The sequence below is a fragment of the Heloderma suspectum genome, chromosome 1, assembly GCF_057233095.1.
Source record: "Heloderma suspectum isolate Gila_16-S chromosome 1, 16-S_ref, whole genome shotgun sequence".
In the NCBI taxonomy this organism is placed as follows: domain Eukaryota; kingdom Metazoa; phylum Chordata; class Lepidosauria; order Squamata; family Helodermatidae; genus Heloderma; species Heloderma suspectum.
The window spans coordinates 9,380,296-9,400,444 of NC_139458.1; the positions used below are offsets into that span (position 1 = coordinate 9,380,296).

The following is a 20,149-nucleotide window of genomic DNA, read 5'->3' on the forward strand; positions in this document are numbered from 1 at the left end:
TCTTGCCAGTTCTTAATCCAAATCAACTTTTCTCTCAAGCTGCTGGGTTTTGCCATATTTTCCATGGATACTGTGGATACAGCCTTCAAATGAAAGCTAGCAAGATGTTCTGTGAAGAGAAGCAGCTGTGCTGCTGATATCAGAGTGGTGATAAGTGTTGTAGATCTCAGTTGTCCACAGAGGTAAATTTCCACCCCTGCCTCCACCCGTCTGTAAGGGGTTGGGGATGTAGGAGTATCCCATTTACGCTGGGAGGAAGAGGAGGAGAGGGGGGCAGTCTTCCTGCCTCCCCTTGCAGTTCTTCAGACATTGTGCTGCTCTTGCTATCAAGTAAATTTTTCTCAAGTGGAGCAGTGGCAGCGCCTCTCTTTCTCCTTGAGGAGGAGAAGGTGCAACATGGGTCCCGGAGAGACAGTGTTCTTTGTCCTTGTGAGAATCCAGAGAAGGCAGCGTAGTCAGGTTTGGGTTAAACAGCCTTGGCTGTGACTATTCCAAATCCCCCTTATGCCTCTCTTCCAGCCTTGAGTTGCAGAGGACAAAAAAGCCATAGCCTTGCAAATACTGCCATGCATTTCCTGGTCTTGGGTGGTGGCAGCTTTTGTGGGGGAGGGGCACGTGGGGGGGGGGAGAGAGGAGATTGAAAATAAAGCCAGACGCATGACGCGAGGTTTATGAGGATCTGGCTTGCAAATCCAGTGTCTCTTGTGGTTGAAGGCACCGCTGATGCTGTACTCCGGAGCGAGGAGGGCCGCTTTCTTCAGCCTGGTGAAAGCTGCATGAGTGCCATCTAAGCTGATCGGCAGCCAGTCCAACCCAGCCACAACAATATTGCTGATGTATGAGCAAAGTGGGGTGTGGGGGACCATAGACATACTCCCTCATCTCCTTGGGAATGGCAACATGCCCCCCCCCTCTTTTGGAGGAGATGACGTTCCCAGTAACCCTACAGCAGCCTTCCCCAACCTGGTGCCCCCCAGATCTGTTGCACTACAACTCCCATAGTCTCACAGCCATAACTGCTTTGCGTTATGATAAATTAAGGAGAGAGATTACATTCTCGCTCTTCTGTGACACACCTGCTATCTTCACTCTTCCCTTCCTGGTTTTTTGTTGTTGTTTTTTACATTGACGTTAATATTTTCCCCTAGTGGCCGAAAACATTGCAACTCCCCATGGCCATGCTAGCTGGGGATGATGGGCGTTGCAGTCTGACACATCTGGGGGGCACCAGAGATGCTGGGGCATGATGGCACTGCAGGAGCGGGCTGGACGCACAAACGTTTGCGCGCACGTGCGCGTACACATATAAGCTATATATTCTTTTTATTTTTAAAATTGTACCCCACTGTACACATCTCCATGCAGTTCTGAATGCAGCCAACATTATATAAAAACAGTGTTATGCCACATAAACCATTTAAATGATACTCCCGTCATCATCATCATCATCAAAAGCAATACAGCCATGAAGCAAAACAGAAAAACCTGTCCAACAGATTTAAGACGTAACTACCAAGGCTGGCTCATGTCTGTATGAGATGCTGCTCGCTTCCATACTCTGCTGTTGGAGTATTGTGTGTACAACTGAACGCAGGCACAGGGGGCTTGTTCCTGTGGCAGATTTGGGAGCTGGCTGAGATAATCTCGCAAGCTGCATGCTAGTTGTGGGTTGCTGACCTGGTCCTAGTTCCAGAGAGCTGGAAAGTCAGGGTGGGTGGAGGTACGGTTCTCTGCATGGGGATATGCCTTTCATCTCGAAGGATCTGAAATAACTTTCTATACAGGCTTAGCTAGCCCTGTACATGGGCCCATGGAGGTCTATACCCTTCGTACAAAAGCGCTAACGCCACCAGAGATGTCGAAGCTGTGTGCCTGAGACTCCAGAGAGAGAGAGAAGTTAATTGAGCTCTTTACGGCATGGCTTCCTATACATGGCTGAAAGAAATGCTAACCTCAGAAGGCTGGCACTAAAGTGGGCACCAACTGTGGCGTGGGCTTTTTTCAGTGCCATGGGCTTAAAATCTTCAACCAGTGGTGTGTAAAAAAGTATGTGCGTTGGTTTTATTTTTCTCCCACCCTTTCCGATCTGAGAGGCAAGCCAGCTGTGCTTTTTAGGGAAGAGTAACAAAGCAGCATGCTGGGTTTAGCTGGAACATTTCTAAAAGCTGTGCTGGCTGGGGGTGAGGGTTGAGTTGTAGTCCAAGGCTTCTGGAGAGCACTTGATCGTGCTGCAGCTTCACTTCTGGTTTGCTGCAAGAACGCCAACTAAAGCTATACTCTTTATCACTGTATACACTACACACTCTCCTAGTGCTGATTGAATGGGTAAAATCCAAATTAGTTACCTCTGCACAATTGAGCAGTAATTTTGAAGATCTTTGGAGTAGGGGTGGAGGGGTGAGTCAACATTAATTGTGCAATGCAGACGGGTCTAGTAATTTGGGGCAGACTGCTTCTGTTGCTCCTCAACCTGCTAGAAACCCTGTCGTACTTAAGATATCTCTTAGTATATGCATATGGGTGTGTACATACACTTGTAACTCAGAATAATACTTCATGCCCATGTTCATGACAACCTATGCCATAATAAATTTGTTAGTCTTTAGGTGCCTCAAGATTCTTTGTGGGTTTTGCTACAACAGACTAATATGGGCCATCCTGTTGCTAGTCTATAAGATGCCAAGTGCATAGTGAGCCAGTGTGGTGTAGTGGTTAGAGAGGGCTGGAGTTCGTTTCAAAACAAGGAATGGCCATGCTGGCTGGGGATGATGGGAATGGTGGTCCAACACATCTGGAAGGCACCAGGTTGAGGAAGGCTGAAATAGATTAACCTGATGTACACCACCCTGATTTGAGTGAAATTTAGGATGAAAACTTGGGAGAAGGGTTGAAAGATGGACCTTATTCCCCAACTCTCAATCATGGGCTGATGGTCTGACAAGACAACTTCCTATGTTCCAGGAAGGTGGGATTTGGGCATTTATCCCATTTGTATAAATTTTGCCTGTATGTTGTGTGTTTTGATACATGATTGTGTTGTAGTAGAGTTTTGTTCCTGTCCTTCAGCTTGTTGAGTTGAGTTGGGTTAGAAAGCTCCTGAAGTTGTTTGTGTCCTTCCACTGTCATTTTTGGAAATTCATTGCACAATCTATCCACTTTGAGTTGTCATTGCCAGTGTCCTCCAGAGAGAAGAGCCCTAAATGTTCTGGGTGTTGCTTCTTTAATACATTTGGTTGATCTTGTCCTCTGGTAATTTTTATGAAGTGTCCTTTTTATAAAGATAAAATGTTCGCTGCCTGATAATTGCCTGCTGCTCTCTAACCTCCTTTCTCCCCCCACCCCCATTTACTTTTTCAGAAATGCCCTTCAAAGGATTGTGCAAAACATCGAGGGCGCTGTGATGTCTGAAACTGTGCAGAGGGGCTGCTCTCTGAAGGTACTCATTTAATTTCCCCCCAGCGATGTGTCTAAGCAGAAAGGGGAGAGTCAGGGGAGACATGAGAGAGGTGTACAAAATTATGCATGGTATAGAGAAAATGGATAGGGAGTTGTTGTTCAGATAGGGAGTTGCTTTTCTTCTATCTCATAATACTAGAACCCAATGGGGTCATCCCATGAAGCTGATTGGTGGGAGATTTAGGACAGAGAAATGGATGTTCTTCTTCATACAACACGTAGTTGATTCAACTGTGGAATCTGCTAACAAAAGATGCAGTGATGGCCACCAGTGTGGATGACTTTAAAAGGGGATTAGACAAATTCCTGAAGGAGAAGGCTATCAGTGGTACTAGAATGATGGCTATGTGTTACCTCTAGTATCAGAGGCAGTATGCCTATGTACACCAGTTGCTGGGAACCTGAGTGGGAGGGTGCTCATGGACTCATGTCCTGGTTGTGAGTTTCCCGTGGGCAGCTGGTTGGCCACTGTGTGAGCAGAATGCTGGACTAGATGGACCCTGGGTCTGACCCAGCATCAGGGCTCTTCTTATGTTCTAATGAGCAGCTCAACTTATTTCTTATTGGCTTTTTGTGGTTGGGGCAGAGAGAGAATCCTTTTCAACATACACAATTTATGTACTGCCTTTTAAAAAATGGAGTTTGGATCTGTCAATATATTGAGAGATAGATTGGGAAATGGGCAAGGATTGTATTTTATTTGTTTCCCTAGATGTTTTCAGTTTTACAATATATGCTGCTCTGGAGTTAATTTAGGCCTGTTTGCTTGCTTGTTTATGTTTTAACTAAGGCTTTGGAAATTGCTGGCCCAGAGGCTTTCTAAACTTTTTGCTGGGGCTTTGGGAAATGAATGAAGTCATTAAAGTTTCTTTGGCGTCCAAAGGATGCTCCAGGAGGCTGCTCACCATTTGTTTACAGGCTTTTCTTGCTCTGGCCTTACCACCTCTGACGTGGATTCCTGCATTGAGCAGGGGGTTGGACTCGATGGCCTTGTAGGCCCCTTCCAGCCCCACCATTCTATGATTCTATGACCTCCCAGTCAGCTTCCACGTCTCTGTATGCTTTGGACTCTCAGTAGTCTTTATGTTGTTCAGTTTCTCCAAGCACACTAGTGTGCCCCAGCAGCACGCAGTTCATGAATGACCTAGCTAGGTTTATGTTGAGCTGGCTCAGGCCGTAGCTCAGTGGGAGAGCACATGCTGCGTATGCAGAAGTTCCCAGGTTCAGCGTTTCTGGTTAAAAGGTTCATGGTTAGCAGTACTGGGAAAGATCTTCCTTTTCAGAGTAGATGGCACTGGCAAGATGGGAAATAACCTACGTAAGGTAGCTTCATACGTTGACAATAGATATGTTTTTGTCTCCAGGTGGCAGGGAATCTTCTGGCTAAGTGGATTATATGCTGCATTCCAGGATCTTCCTTCATAATAGGTCGTAGTATCTCCTCAAGGTGCTAGTAGTGGGTGCGTGACTGAGTGAGTCTTGCAAAAAATCTTGCAAATCCATTAATACCTTTCTTGATAGCATTGGCATATTCCACCACTTCTACCTGTCATTTTAAACTGTACAAAGCCTGGGCTTAGTTTCACAATCCCCATTGTGGGCGGTCTTGTCTGTGTTGGAGTTGTTGTAGCAGTTGCAATCCAGAAGTGGTGGTCCCCAGTCGATGGGAGAGGTAAGGTAAGGTGAGCCAGGGAATTTGGGTACAGCCCAGAGCCAGAGGGGATGTCTAGTTCAAGGCTAGGCCGTGCTGCTACCAGGGACTCGTATTACTAATTAGAGCTAGAAGGTTAGTCCAGGCTGGGAGTAGAAGTCAGCAGAGGGGGTAAAAAGCAGATGGGGCATTAAAAAAATGAAAGGATTTGGCACCAACAGAGAAAACATGATATTCTGAGATAGGGATATATGAGAATTTCATTTGTGTTTGCATGTCCCATTCACAACTTTGAACACGAGCAGGAGTACTTTTTTTGGAGAAATGTTTGCAAATTCCCGAATTTGTGACCGTGCTCAAAAATGCATTTTTTAAAAATGTGCACTTTGTTTAAAAAAAAACAAAAACCCAACACATTTTCATGCTATAGTCAATAAAGGAAAATGCACATTAATATATATATACATATGTATGTATGTATATATATATATATATATATACACACACACATATATACACACACACATACATACACACACACACACACACACACACACAGAAGTGCACACTTTCCCTGTTGGAACAGGCAAAAAAACAGGTCGAAAATGGGAGCGACCTGAAATGATATTTAAAGTGATTTTTGGAGAATTCAGGCAAGCTAAAAAATCCTACTGGGAAAGCAAGGAGGCAAGAAATGGATGTTTATTGGCTTGCTGTTCTGAACTGGTGGGCATGGAAAAGTGATACTAACTGGAAGACACCAGGCATTGAGCAAAACGCTTGTTGTTGTTGTTCAGTCGTTAAGTCATGTCCGACTCTTCGTGACCCCATGGACCATAGCACACCAGGCCTCCCTGTCCTCTGCTCTCTCCTGGAGTGTGCTGAAATTCATACTCATTGCATCGGTGATGCTATCTAGCTATCTCATCTTCTGCCGTACCCTTCTCCTTTTGCCCTCAATCTCTCCCAGTATCAGGGTCTTTTCCAGGGAGTTCTCTCTTCACATTAGGTGGCCAAAATATTTGAGCTTCAGCTTCAGTATCTGGCCTTCCAATGAGCACTCAGGGTTGATTTCCTTTAGGATTGACTGATTTGACCTCCTTGCAGTTCAGGGGACTCATAAGTCTTCTCCAGCACCACAGTTCAAAGGCATCAATTCTTAGGCACTCAGCCTTCCTTATAGTCCAGCTCTCACAGCCATATGTTGCTACTGGGAAAACCATAGCTTTGATTATACAAACCTTTGTCGGCAAGGTGATGTCTGTGCTTCTTACTATGCTGTCTAGGTTTGCCATAGCTTTCCTCCCAAGGAGCAAGCATCTTTTAATTTCATGGCTACAGTCACCATCTGCGGTGATCTTGGAGCCCAAGAAAATAAAATCTGTCACTGCTTCCGTTTCTTCCCCTTCTATACGCCAGGAAGTGATGGGGCCAGATGCCATGACCTTATTTTTTTTAATGTTGAGTTTCAAACCAGCTTTTGCACTCTCCACTTTCACCCTCAACAAGAGGCTCTTTAGATCCTCTTCGCTTTCTGCCATTAGGGTGGTATCGTCTGCGTATCTGAGGTCGTTGATAATTCTCCCGGCAATCTTAATTCCGACCTGTGATTCATCCAACTCGGTGTTTCTCATGATGTACTCTGCATATAAATTAAATAAGCAGGGCAACAGTATACAGCCTTGTCATACTCCTTTCCCAATTTTGAACCACTCGGTTGTTCTATGTCTGGTTCTTACTGTTGCTTCTTGACCCTCGTACAGGTTTCTCAGGAGACAGGTAAGGTGGTCTGGTACTCCCATCTCTTTAAGAATTTGCCACAGTTCGTTGCGATCCACACAATCAAAGGCTTTAGCGTAGTCAATGAAGCAGAAATAGACGTTTTTCTGGCATTCTCTTGCTTTCTCCATGATGCAGCGAATGTTGGCGATTTGATCTCTAGTTCCTCTGCCTCTTCGAAACCCAGCTTGTACTTCAGGTAGTTCTCGGTTCGCATACTGCTGAAGCTTAGCTTGTAGGATTTTGAGCATCACCTTGCTGGCATGTGAAATGAGCGCAATTGTACGGTAGTTTGAACACTCTTTGGCGTTGCCCTTCTTTGGAATTGGAATATAAACTGACCTTTTCCAGTCTTGTGGCCACTGTTGAGTGTTCCAAATTTGTTGGCATATTGAGTGCAGCACTTTAACAGCATCATCTTTTAGGATTTTAAATAGCTCAGCTGGAATACTGTCATCTCCGCTAGCTTTGTTGTTAGTAATGCTTCCTAAGGCCCACTTGACTTCACTCTCGAGGATGTCCGGCTCAAGTTCAGTGAGCGCACTATCATGGCTATCAGGGACATTAAGATCTTTCCTGTATAGTTCTTCTGTGTATTCTTTCCACCTCTTCTTAATCTCATCTGCTTGGGTGGATGCCAATAAAATGGTGGCTGTGACTTTTGAGAACCTGTTGGAATGAGATATCCTCTTAGCTTAAGATAAGCGGTAAAATTATCTTGTACATTATTGTAAGTGATGCAGGGGGACCTGATCAAGTAGGGCGGTGCCTGCTCTTTAGTGTAACTTTTATTAGGTTATTCTGCCACAGAAGATACTATGGCAGAAGAAAATTGCATTTGTACCAACCTCTTTTGTTGAAGACTGTGAACTACGTAGTTTGATTTGAATGCTGTCAAAATGTCTTTTTGCCAACACTCCTTTCAGAGGTTTGGGTCTCTCCTGATCATCTGACTTTGTCTCTGGCTAAGAGTGATTTTTCCTAACACCCACTCTGAACAGCTGTCCCAGTGGCACAGCAAATATGGAGCTCTTGTCTGATAATTCTTTGGGTTCCTGATTTAAGTAAGCTGACTGGGGCTGGAGAGAAGACCAGGCACTGGCTCTATTTTCAGCTGTGGCCGTAAGGACTAGAAACCTTGAAAAAAATGAAAGCTGGAATTTATAGGGTGACTAATACTGCATTACATCATAAATTCAGCTGATCCCATGGTTAGAATACAGTCGGCTGTGGACTTCTGTTGCAGCTGCTGTTTTGATGGTGGTGGGGAACAGCTGTAAATGGCTTGTCGCCCTGAGCAGTGCACAGAAGAGTGAACCTACCCCATTGTGCCCCCCCCCCCGCTGTTTACTGAGGATCACATGTGCATACGCACACACAGGCACCTCCATGGCATGAGTTTAGCCTTTGGTTAGGAATGAATGGTGGGTCTGTTTGCTCAGGGCTAAGCCACAAGGTTGAAAGAGCGTGGCCTGTCTGGTATATTTACAAGGCGTTGGGAGGGCCCTCCACCCCATCCCAAATAAGACTGTGAATATGCTTGAGAAGCAAGAGAATTTCAAAAAGAAAACTCCTCCAACATGGAACAGACCACACCCTGTTACTACAAGTGTGTGTGGAGTTTGGCCAGCAAAACAGTTAAGCAAGGTCCATGAACACAACAGGGCCAGTAGCTCATTCTGGTGTCTAGAGCCAAGGAAAGCTTTGCCTTAGCAGGATTGCTGGCTGGCTCCAGGAATGATTCTGGTTCCTGTGGAAATGGTGCCGCTTCACAGAAGTCATCGTCATAGCTTGGTTGAAGGTGGTCCTGTGAGCTGAGGCTAGATTCCTGGAATGTATCTGCTCTCCTGGGGTGCAGGTGTTACATGGATGCTGCCTTCTGATTCAGTATTTTCATACATGGGGTGGGGTGTGAGTCCAGGAGCCATGGTGTAGGTTCAAGAAACTGCACCACAGCTGTGGTCTGAACTGGTACCTGTGGTTGGCAAGGAATGTGGGAAGTCAGAATGCCAGCATGTGGCTTGGCATCAGTGGTCTGAAGCACTTGGAGTTTCTGCTCTGTAAGCTGCTTTCTGAGCAATGCCTGCTGCCTGCTTGTGGTGCTCTGTACCTGGGTATGGTGTTGTGGGGTGGGGGCAGGGAGAGAAGGGGGCTGGTAGGATGGCCTTGCCAGGCACCAGGGACTTAATCAGATTTCCCAGCTTCCAACCCTTTGTTTGTGTGAGCTGGTCCAAAAGCAAGTGGAGCAAGTTTCTGGGAAGAAGGGCTGAATTAAAGGGCATGGAGCCCCTGTGTATATTCCAGAGCCCCACACAGGGCTGGCATCAAGGGCAGGCATGGTTGGGCACATGCTGAGGGCCCACACCCCAGCAGGGGGCCCACTGGCAAGAGCCCCCTGGATTTGTTCCTCCGCTTCACCACTGCAACCTGCTTGTTCACCTGCCTCTCATTCTGCCCCAGACAACAGTGGCAGTGGACACACTGTCTTAACATGGAATGCAGACAAATATGGGAACATGGTTTTTCTTTGTATTGTTGATCTTTATTGTGTTTGATGTTTCTAATGATATTGCATTATTCATGATGTCAATAATTTTTTCAAATTCAGAAAATTGAATTTCTACCTTCAGACTCTGGTGCCTGATCATGAGATCATCTCCATGCGCCAGGATCCAGAGGCCCAACCCAGAGTTTGGACTGGTGGGACAGTACACCCTTCATTAGGCTGCCCTCTTCTCTTCTCATTTTCCACCCTGCAATCTGGAAAGTTCCTCTTGGTCAACAAGCGGTAGTACATAAATGGAAGCTACTTTGCTGCAAGCAGTGTAGTGTCACCTCAATGCACTTGCCATGCCTTGGCCCCTCTAGTAACACCCGTGAAGTCTGAGAATCAAGCTCAGCTAATTTCCTTTCAAGACAAGGCAAACCCTAGAAATAGAAACATACGCTGCCGTTTCCTAAACTGCAGGCTTGACTCCACACCAAGCCCACTCCCGGCCCTCACCCTTCCCAAGATGAGGGTAGCTTGGAAGAAGATGGCCGGTCTTGGATTTATCTCCACCAGCACATCCAGCCTCATGGAAAGCAAAATCACATTCTGTGCAAAAATGGGCCCTGGTCTTGGTGCCAAATTCAGCATCCTGAAAATCTCCCCTTTTCATTTGAGAAAAGAAGACAAGTTTCTAGCCCTCGTGGCAGAGAGAATGAGAGAGAGAGAGGCTTTAAAATGAGTCGTGTCTGTGGGGGAGCTCCATGTCATAGACGAGTTGAGTAGGACTTGCAGGGGATGGGGCTTCAGTGCCCTATGCAGCTTCATCTTCTTTTCAGATTCCTAGCAGCTGCAGGCTTTTCTTCAAAACCCTACCTTAGGCCTGGTGCTTCCCTTCAGTCTGGGTGAACAAACCCCTGAAGCATCTATTGCAGCCTTCCCCAACCTGGTGCACTCCGGATGTGTTGGACTACAACTCCCAGCATCCCCCAGCCAGCATGGCTTGCTGTGTGTGTGTGTGCTAGGAGTTGTAGTCCAACATATCCAGAAGGCACCAGATTAGGGAAGGCTGAACTACTGAGAGCATATGAAGCTGCTTTATACTGAGCCAGACATCCTGCTAGCCCAGGGGTGCAGAACCTCTTTCAGCCTGAGGGCCGAATTCCATTTCAGAAAAGCTTTCAGGGGCCACATTCCAGTGGTGGGTGGGGCCGAAGGCAAAAGGGGGTGGGGTTTGTTGTTGTTTATTCGGTCAGTCGCTTCCAACTCTTCGTGACTTCATGGACCAGCCCACACCAGAGCTTCCTGTCAGCCGTCGCCACCCCCAGCTCCCCCAAGGTCGAGTCCGTCACCTCCAGAATATCATCCATCCATCTTGCCCTTGGTCGGCCCTCTTCCTTTTGCCCTCCACTTTCCCTAGCATCAGCATCTTCTCCAGGGTATCCTGTCTTCTCATGATGTGGCCAAAGTACTTCAGTTTTGCTTTTAATATCCTTCTCTCAAGTGAGCAGTCTGGCTTTATTTCCTGGAGTATGGACTGGTTTGACCTTCTTGCAGTCCAAGACACTCTCAGAATTTTCCTCCAGCACCACAGTGCAAAAGCATCGATGTTCCTTTGCTCAGCCTTCCTTATGGTCCAGCTCTCGCAGCCGTAGGTTACTACGGGGAATACCATTGCTTTCACTATGCGGACCTTTGTTGTCAGTGTGATGTCTCTGCTCTTCACTATTTTATCAAGATTTGTCATTGCTGTCCTCCCAAGAAGTAAAGGTCTTCTGATTTCCTGGCTGCAGTCAGCGTCTGCAGTAATCTTTGCGCCTAGAAAGACAAAGTCTGTCACTGCCTCCACGATTTCTCCCTCTATTTGCCAGTTATCAGTCACGCTGGTTGCCATAATCTTGGTTTTTTTGAGGTTGAACTGCAACCCTGCTTTTGCACTTTCTTCTTTCACCTTCGTCATGAGGTTCCTCAGCTCCTCCTCGCTTTCAGCCATCAAAGTGGTATCATCTGCATATCGGAGATTGTTAATGTTTCTTCCAGCGATTTTAACTCCAGCCTTGGAGTTAATCAGTCAAGCCCAGCACGTCGCATGATGTGTTCTGCGTACAGGTTGAATAGGTAGGGTGAGAGTATACAACCCTGCCGTACTCCTTTCCCAATCTTAAACCAGTCCGTTGTTCTGTGGTCTGTTCTTACCGTTGCTACTTGGTCGTTATACAGATTCCTCAGGAGGCAGACAAGATGACTTGGTATCCCCATACCACCAAGAACTTGCCACAATTTGTTATGATCCACACAGTCAGAGGCTTTAGAATAGTCAATGAAACAGAAATAAATGTTTTTCTGAAACTCCCTGGCTTTCTCCATTATCCAAATACCTCAAATACCAATATATTTTATTAAAGCTGTTACTGCCAGTAACTGAGCCTTAAGAGAGGCATTTCAACTGGGGAAAAACTGCACAAAACATGGGGGAAAGAGGTGGTGTCCTGGGAAAGGGGCGGAGCTATCTGGGGAACTCCGGAGAGCTGGATTTGGCCCTTGGGCCCGAGGTTCTGCACCCTGGTGTAGCCCAGCACTGCCTGTTGTTCTGATTGGCAGCAACTCTCCAAGATCTCAGGGAGGGGTCCTTCTCAGGAGATGCAAGGGGCTGAACCCAGAACCCTCTCAGTGCAATGCAGGCATGCGCTCTGCAGGAGGCCTCTTAATTACACCCCTCCCGCAGCACCACCTTGCAACAGGTAGCTTTCCTGCTGGAACAAGATTTGCCCAACGAATGGCCCTCCCCTGGGCGTAAAGAACAGGCTCTGGACTGCTTTGTGTCGCGCTCCTATAGACACCGGCTCTGCTGCCTGATCCTGCAGCAGCAGTTCCATAACACTGGGTTCTGAACAGCCCCCATCATTCCCATGGTAACAGACTGATGTCACAGCCTGAAGGACGTGATTTTAGTGCCTGGCTGCTGCAGGGGTCTTGCGACTCAGGTGAAGGAGCAGGTGCGATGGAACTAGGGTGAAACTCCAGTGAAGGACCTGTGCTGAGCAGGGCAGTTTCCTGCACCAGGTATGAACACTGTTTTCGTCAAAAGGGAAAGCTGAACGTGTGAACCGGCTGCTTTTCTGCCTGCCGGTCGACCTTCTAGAGCTGCTGATGTGTTGCAAGTATCTCTCTCTTGAAAAGGACTGTCCTGGGGCATGGGTCAGGCAGGGGTGGGAGGAGAACCTTTTCTTCTGCCTTCCCCAATCTGCTGCCCAGCATGCTGGCTGGGGATCATGGTAGCTGTAGTCCAAACCATCTGGAGGGCACCAATTTAAGGAAGGCCTTTCTGGTATGTCACTTTTTCATTTGCTTTGGGAGAACTTTCCCATGTCATGGTGGTGTTTTAATTCTGTTCAAATCGTCTCTTTTGTTCTCTGACCCACACTCTTCCCCACTCCTCCCCCTCTTTTTCCTTTTATTCGTTAGGAAAGGGAACTCTCTCCTGCCCTCTACATTATGGTCACATTTTCCTATATCCTATTAGCAGATTCCAAGATTCTTGAACGGGGTCCCCACCCATTTAATTTGGCTGCAACCTTTTGCTCCAATGAAAGCAGGGCTGATTGTTCTGAATCTCTGTGTATATGTGCTTTGGCACGGCATAAAGGTACCTACAATCACACTGCCCATTGTTGGCTTGCAGAAGTGGCTACAAATGAAAGGGGTGCAGCCCCAGGGCAACAAAGATAATAGTGTGGTGTTCCCCCCCCCCCGTCCCTCTTTTTTCCATGACAATTTCCCACAAGCGGTTCCTTTTCTGTGTTCTCATATATAGCACTAGCATATTGTGGGTTTTTTTGTCTAAATGGACTGAAATCCTTGTACATTCCCCCTTCCACTGTCACTGTTTTTCCAGTTTGCTCAACTTGTTGTTTCTTACACCTGCTTGCAGGAGAGTTCACCTTGGCCTTATTGTCATGATTTGGAAGCGTTCATGCAAGAATCTTGTCATTTCAATCTTGCCTACGCTTCTGCCTTCTTGCTAGAAATAAACCAAAGAACTAAAATAGTATGTAGGTAGCACCCCATTAGGGTTGCCTAGTTGAGGCTAGAATGTTTGCATATATGCCTCTTCACTTTCAGAAGCAAGACCCCACTTACCCAGCAGAGTTATCCCAATTTATTTGGGACAGTGTGGATTTCTGGTCTGGGAAAGCTTGCAGAAAGTGGAGTTGTCTTGCAGAATGCTTTGCTTTGATCTAGTAAGCCTAGTTCTTTAGCAGCTTATTTTATTTTCCAATACGATTGTTTAGGAAAACTCCAGAAAGAGCAGTGGTGCCCTCTGGGTGAGTAGCTTGGCAGTTCCAGAATTTGAGCCTCCCAGTAGGACATCTGTCTGTGAGCTAGTAGTTGTGTGTGTGTACCTGTGTTTGGGGATTTATTTGCAATCCAAACCAAACTGTGGTCTGTGTGAAGGGATGTGCAAGCAGATTGTGGAACATCTAAATCAGCCTTCTCCAACCTGGTGCCCTCCAGATGTGGACCACAGCTCCCATTATTCTCATTGGCAATGCTGGGCAGGAATGATGGGAGCCGTAGTCCCAATACATCTGACGGGCACCAGATTGAGGAAGGCTCCGGATGAAATCAACAACTGTAGGATATACATTCAAATGCCACAAGAACAGTAAGATCTTCAGACCATTGAATAAGAAGTAGGGGGTGTTTATCTTTCTAAGCTTGAAGTATGAGTCTCTTCGCAACTGTACGGGCTCTCAAAGTCTACCTTTGCTGTTGGAGGATTACTTATTTGGGGGTCAGTGAGGGGAAATGTTTACATATACATTGTTTAGCCACTAGAACTCTCATTGTGACTTTGATCTTGGAGCCTTTAGCTGATAGTGCGGCCACACTGGTTGGAAATGCTGGGAATTGCAGTCCCATGCAGCTGGAGGGCACCAGGTTGGGGAAGTCTGGTTTAAATGAACTGGGTTTTTTGTTTTTTTAAAAAGCAGAATCATTATGAAATTTGTGAAAGTTTTGAACGTGGTCTGTGTGCTGAGTTATGTTTCAAGGGTGTCAACAAAAATGATGTAATCACTGAGAAAAGGACTTCTGGTAGCCTCACCTGTGAGATCATGATGACTTCTCAGGATTTTCATGTTGATTTTTTCCCCTTCTCCCTTGTTCAAAAAACCAGTACTTCTGGCAGTTCAATTCTCTGCATTTCAGTGGCATATCTATTCCTGTTATAAGCAATCTGTGTCTATGGTTATCTTAGAGAATAAACCACTTTTTCTGTATTTTGGGGAAATGTTTGGTTTCTTTTTGGTTTTGCTTTTGCATCTATTGATTGATATTTATATCCCACTTTTTCATTTAACAAAAAAATCCACAAGGCAGCTAACAATAAATCACAAAATATACAAGGGAGCTTAGAATAAATTACAAAATGGAAATTACACAATATCACCACATACGAAGAAGGGAAGAATGGCAGCGGTTCATCAGAGCATCAGGAAACATGAAATGTGAACAGTGGCAATAAATACTCATACAAACTAGAGCCAACATACAGTCCCATCCTAGCCAGCTATCTAATAGCCAACAAGAAGTAAGTGTGTGTGTGTGTGTGTGTGTGTGTGTGTAAATTCCACAGTATTGGTGCCACTGCCGAGAAGCCCCTACCTTTGTGTAGCTAGGTTACTTCAGGTTAAGAGGCCATTTGCTCCAGTGCTGTAGCAAGGCAGGAACGTAGTGGAGTGGAGTTCTGGCACTTTTTTCAGCCGATTCTTATACTTTGGGTATTATGGTATATACTGCTGCTCTTTATAGTTTATAAATATAATGCATCAACACTGCTGCCTGAATTTTGGGCTGGGCTTGGGGCCATGACCATGGGGGTGTCATGATGAGCTCCTGCACTTCAAAATGCACAAATCTTATGAAGGGGAACAAATGTGCATGTATGTGTTGTGTTTAAAAAGAAAATCCTGGGAACTGAGTTATTTGCTGTAACTGTTATAGGGGTGTGTGTGTGTGTGTGTGTGTGTGTGTTTGAGAAGCAGCCCTTCTCACTGCAATGGAATTGCTGGTGGTCTAGCACATTGCTTCATCCCTCTGTGGACTTTTCCGAGTTCTGCAGGGTGTGATGCGCTTCCAGTGACTTTCCAGATTCCTGTCAGTGTGAGCTGGGAGGGTCTGTTTTGAGTAGCGGTGATAAAACAGCAATCCTCAGCTGGACGTTAGTCAACTCTCCAGTATCAGTGTTGTAAAACAATGCTAGGATGGAAAAAACGAGTGTCTTGGACTTTCTTTCCTCCACCTCTTGGAGGAAAGGCATGGAATGGTTTTTCCGAAGTCTTGCAGAATCTTAGTAGGGGCAATGAAAACATTTGGAGGCTTAGCTTTGTAGAAGTTAATGGTGGTTCTTCCTCCATTTCACGCTAAGGGGCTTCCCAACCCTCCCAGCTGGAGCATCTGGAATGGGCACATGGGCTGCCGCTGCTGCAGCCTCCCAAAATCCACTGCAAAAAGTCTTCCAGCTAGTGGGGGGAAACTAAGATGGGTTTAGAGAATGCCAAGTATGAGACAAAATAGCAATTATACTTGTCACTGGGTACTTAGCCTTATGCGTTCATTAGAATCTTTCTCGCATTTAACCTAAGGGCTGATTGATCCATGTTTGTTTATCACTTAATGACTACAGCAGTCAGTTCATACAGTCATGTGTGAGTTGTCATGCATTGAGTAACTGGGTGATGTATGTGAATGTGTGAACCAGTTCTAAGACTCTCATGTGTCCTATAAGAGTCAGATGGCCATGGGTGTTCCAGGGGACATGCTGACTACCACCTGTCTAAATTGTATATTGTTTCCAGTTTCTTTTCCAGCTTGTATATTGTCCTCCTCCTCTGTCCTGTCTTTGGTGCATCCATCTTGTCTTCTAGGAGGAGCATAATCTAAACCCTGCTGGACTGGAAATGTTTAGATTCAATGTTTGTGACCACAAACAGTGGCTTACAATCTTTTTGACAGCTGAGGGGTTCTCTCTTTCCTTAAAAACACATTATTAAGGAGAACACAAGAGAGTAAGTGAAAAATAAAACCCCAAATGACTCTTTGCATTCCATAAGCTATATGGTCACTTCCTTCTTTTGATAGAAAATTAGAAATCTAGGAGTTGATTTGCTGTTTGTTTTTCAGCCAAAGCCTGTGATCTTTCTGGGGCTGTAAAAGTTGTGCTCGTAGTCTCCTGGTATCTCCTAAGCTTTGATCCTCGTTTGTCTCGAATCTCAAAGAACATGATGGCTTTTTGAACAGTCCATCAGGTTGGGCTTCTTTGATTCCCAGAACAGATAAAAGTCTTTAATTGAATTTCCTGGTTGGACATATTTGATTTACTACATCATACTGCCTCCCCTCCCCGCAAAGCCTAATTACGTGCATAAAAAATGGCTGCACCGTATCTATCGGCCACAAAGTGAGCCATTACTATTGAGATTAGCCAAAGGGCTGAGAGAAGCTTTACAAATGAACCATTTCTGACATGGAAAGCTCCTTCATATATAAAATACCTTGAAAGTAGTATCCACACTGCCACATGGGATAGTTGTACATGCTTGCAAGAGTTGCTCAGGCACATGGAATTGAAGAGTCTTGGCCCAACTCTGGCCAATTGTGGTGGTCTGTATTCATGGAAGTGCAGTGCTTCTATGTGGGTTTGGCGGTGCTTCGCTCCATGGAAGCAGAAGCACCATCTGGGTAGTAAATACACCCCTGAGTCATGGTTCTCTATAAATATGTGTGCTGAGTCATGGAAGGTACGTCCTGACTTTGGCTCACCTTATCTCACCCTTCCAATCCCATGACTTCACCCATCATCCCTTTCTATCTCCTTTTTTCTCACCTTTGCCTTCCAGCTCCTGGTATATGTTCATGTGAAGGGGGAAAGAGATGGCAGGACATCAGGGGGCCGAGTGTGCAAGTAAAGTTATGGGGCATGATATGGAGGCATTGAAGCCCTGTTGAGGTCTGCTGGAAGCCCCATTGAGAAGACTCCCCCTCCCCTCATTTCAAGCTTTATCTCTGAAGCTAAGCAGCCTAGGGATTTGCTTTCTTTTAATAAAAAAGATAAGTTGTGATTCTTGACGTTCTGTGCCATACAGTGGAGATTATTTCCACAAAGCTCTTGTTCACGCACAAAAAAATTAGTTGTATTTGTTGGCTATTCCATCAACCCATCAGCGAAGATGTTACGAAAGATCCGTGTAGAAATTGCAGCTGTGTCATGCTGCTAGAACACCAGGGAGGTTGCTGTTGGCGCACTGAGCTGGAGCAACGGGGAGAATGCTGGTTGGAAGCAGTTGGGAATGTTCTTCGCCTGCGTCGGAGGTTACGGCACATCTGTTCTGTGTGAGTCAGTGCTGCAGCAAGCAGAACATGTGGCCAGACCGAGATAGATTGATCTCTACAACTGAGTATGTTGGCAGTATTCAGATTAGCAGGTGGCTCATTCTCCATCCTTGTTAACTGCACTATTTGCTTGAAGAAAGAGCAGCTCCACTGATAACAGCATCAGCAGCTGCTTTGCACAGCTCAGGGGAGCTGCTGTTAGGAGAGGAAAAATGCAAGGCCCAGCTAGGTGTATGCGTGATCTTCTGTGTACCTAATAAGGGCTTGCTGGATTATGACTCTCCTCTTGACATTGCAACTGTCACCGCCTCTGTGCTGTTCCTCTGTATCCTTTACTCGTCTCTTATTTCAGGAAGTCCACTGGACTAGTTCCTTGGCGACTTACAGAAAACAAGCCAAAGGTTGCTGCTGCTGTTTTTTAAATTGTCATGTTTTGGGGATGTAGTGGCAGCTTGTTTTCAATGGTTATGCTGCCATGTTTTCAGTGTTCTGTTTTTAATTACTGTATTGTGTCATGGTGATCTTTTCTTAATTGTAGTCAGGGCCTTGATGGCCCCTTTTGTGAGAAAGGCAGGGCAAAAATGGGGGAAATAAATAAAATTTCCCATATGTTCATTCTACAGAGGTCTTTTGCTCCCAATTCCTTTGTCCATTTTCTTGCTTTGCTGCTCATTGTGCACAGATCAACTCCTCTCACCCTGTCCGCCAAACTCCATCCCCTCCTGGTAATCCTGCTTCTCTGCAAAGCCCTTCCTGCTCCCCCTCCATTCACTGTGCCCCAGGGCAGGGTGGGGGGTGGGGAAGAAAGAGGTACATTTCCAGGCACTATTAAGTGAGGGGATCTGTAAATGATTGCCCTTTGTTCTAACAGGGTTGGTGATATCTCAGATATTTGTGCAGTTGTAATTAAGACTTCCTTGTAGACACAGATGCATAAAATATTTTATAGACCTGGACACAGAGAGGAACACAGCATGTCATGACTTTTGAACGTATCAGGTAGCAGGTGATGGATGGGAAAAATATTTTTCTGCCTGAGACCCTGGAGAGTTGCTACCAGTCAGAGCAGACAATACTGGGCTGGATGGGCAGATAGTCTGCCTTGGAATTAGGCAGCCTCCTGCGTCCCTCACCAAGGAGAGCCCTGCGTGTACTGAAATAAGCTTTTGGTCTTCTTCTACAAAGAGAGACCCTCCCTGAAGTTGCTCCAGTTCCTATTTGTTTGCATGTGCGGATCTGAGGCTGAAGAGAGTCGGCAACCCCTGGTAAGATGATCTGCTCTCTCCTTGCTTCTCTTTCATCCTAGGTTATGCAGTCATGTAAACAGCGCCAGTACTAGGCCTTATTTATCCTAAACTCCACGGCCTAGTTCTCATGGAGGTAGTCAGCTTGAGTCTGGGCTGTACCACTTCAGACTACAGATGGGGGCTCACATGACTGAATGCTTCACTGTGCCTACAGATTCCCTGCCCATAGAAAATTAACATGTGAGAGAAAAAGCTAGAGTAGAACTCCTCTTCGTAACATATGGTTTTCTAGATGGGTTTATGATTACTTTTTTGTACAGGGGGAACATACAATTGTAGGGCTTCCACCTGCAATCTGAAGTGGTACAGCCCAGACACAGTTTTAATATCTCTTTGAGAACTTACATCTAAATCTCTTCTGCTCCTTATGATACTTTCAAGTACTACCCAAACTGTGATATTGGGATCAGAAGAAATTATGCCAGTGGAATAAATTTATTCCAAATGAGAATCCACGCAGTGAACTAACATACATCCAGGCAGCGGTGCCATTACTGAAACTTTTAAAACGGGAGAGGCATGACTTAAGGAAGGTTCAAAGTCTCTCTCTTTGATGTAATTAAGACTGCAAAGTAGCAGAGTATTTTTGGGTGCTCCTTTTTATATCTTACAGTAACCATAGTAGTGTTAGCAACATATACTGACATGGCTTTCCCCCCCTTTTCCTTTGTTTTGAAGCCAAGGGATTTGGATCTGTGGCATACATATCTAGGCTGTAGGTGCACTTAATTGCTTATAACAATAGCCACCCAGTATGTAGAGCTGTTAAGCAACCCAGAGCCATGGGTGTTTCTGAGGAATATAATCATACATGGTCTGAGGGGTGTTCAGACACACACACCCCATATGCACTAAATGATTGTGTCTGCTAGTGCACCCACCCGCTCGCGCTCTCTCGCTCTCTCGCTCTCTCTCTCTCTCTCTCACACACACACACACTTGCTGGTGGCTGCACATTCAGCATTAGTGGGAAGGGACCCTATATGGGTATGCAGTGCCCCCCTTCTGACGAATAGAATCCCAGATCGGCTGGAGTTCCACTGGTGTGGAGGGAGCCCAACATGCATTGGCTCC

The 20,149-nt window shown here is 45.8% G+C and overlaps 1 protein-coding gene across 5 annotated transcripts in view; it reads left to right on the forward strand.

The window, feature by feature from the left end:
* Positions 1 to 20,149, forward strand: part of FBXO34 (F-box protein 34) — a 73,438-nt gene that overhangs the window by 32,224 nt on the left and 21,065 nt on the right. For 2 of the 5 annotated variants that reach the window (XM_084835286.1, XM_084835295.1), the window contains exon 2: positions 3,358 to 3,436. The gene's annotated coding sequence lies outside the window, so the exon portion shown is untranslated. Of the gene's footprint in view, positions 1 to 3,357; positions 4,929 to 10,374; positions 19,034 to 20,149 lie in introns of those variants that run through there. The other 3 variants (XM_084835314.1, XM_084835305.1, XM_084835324.1) reach the window with 3 other exon arrangements.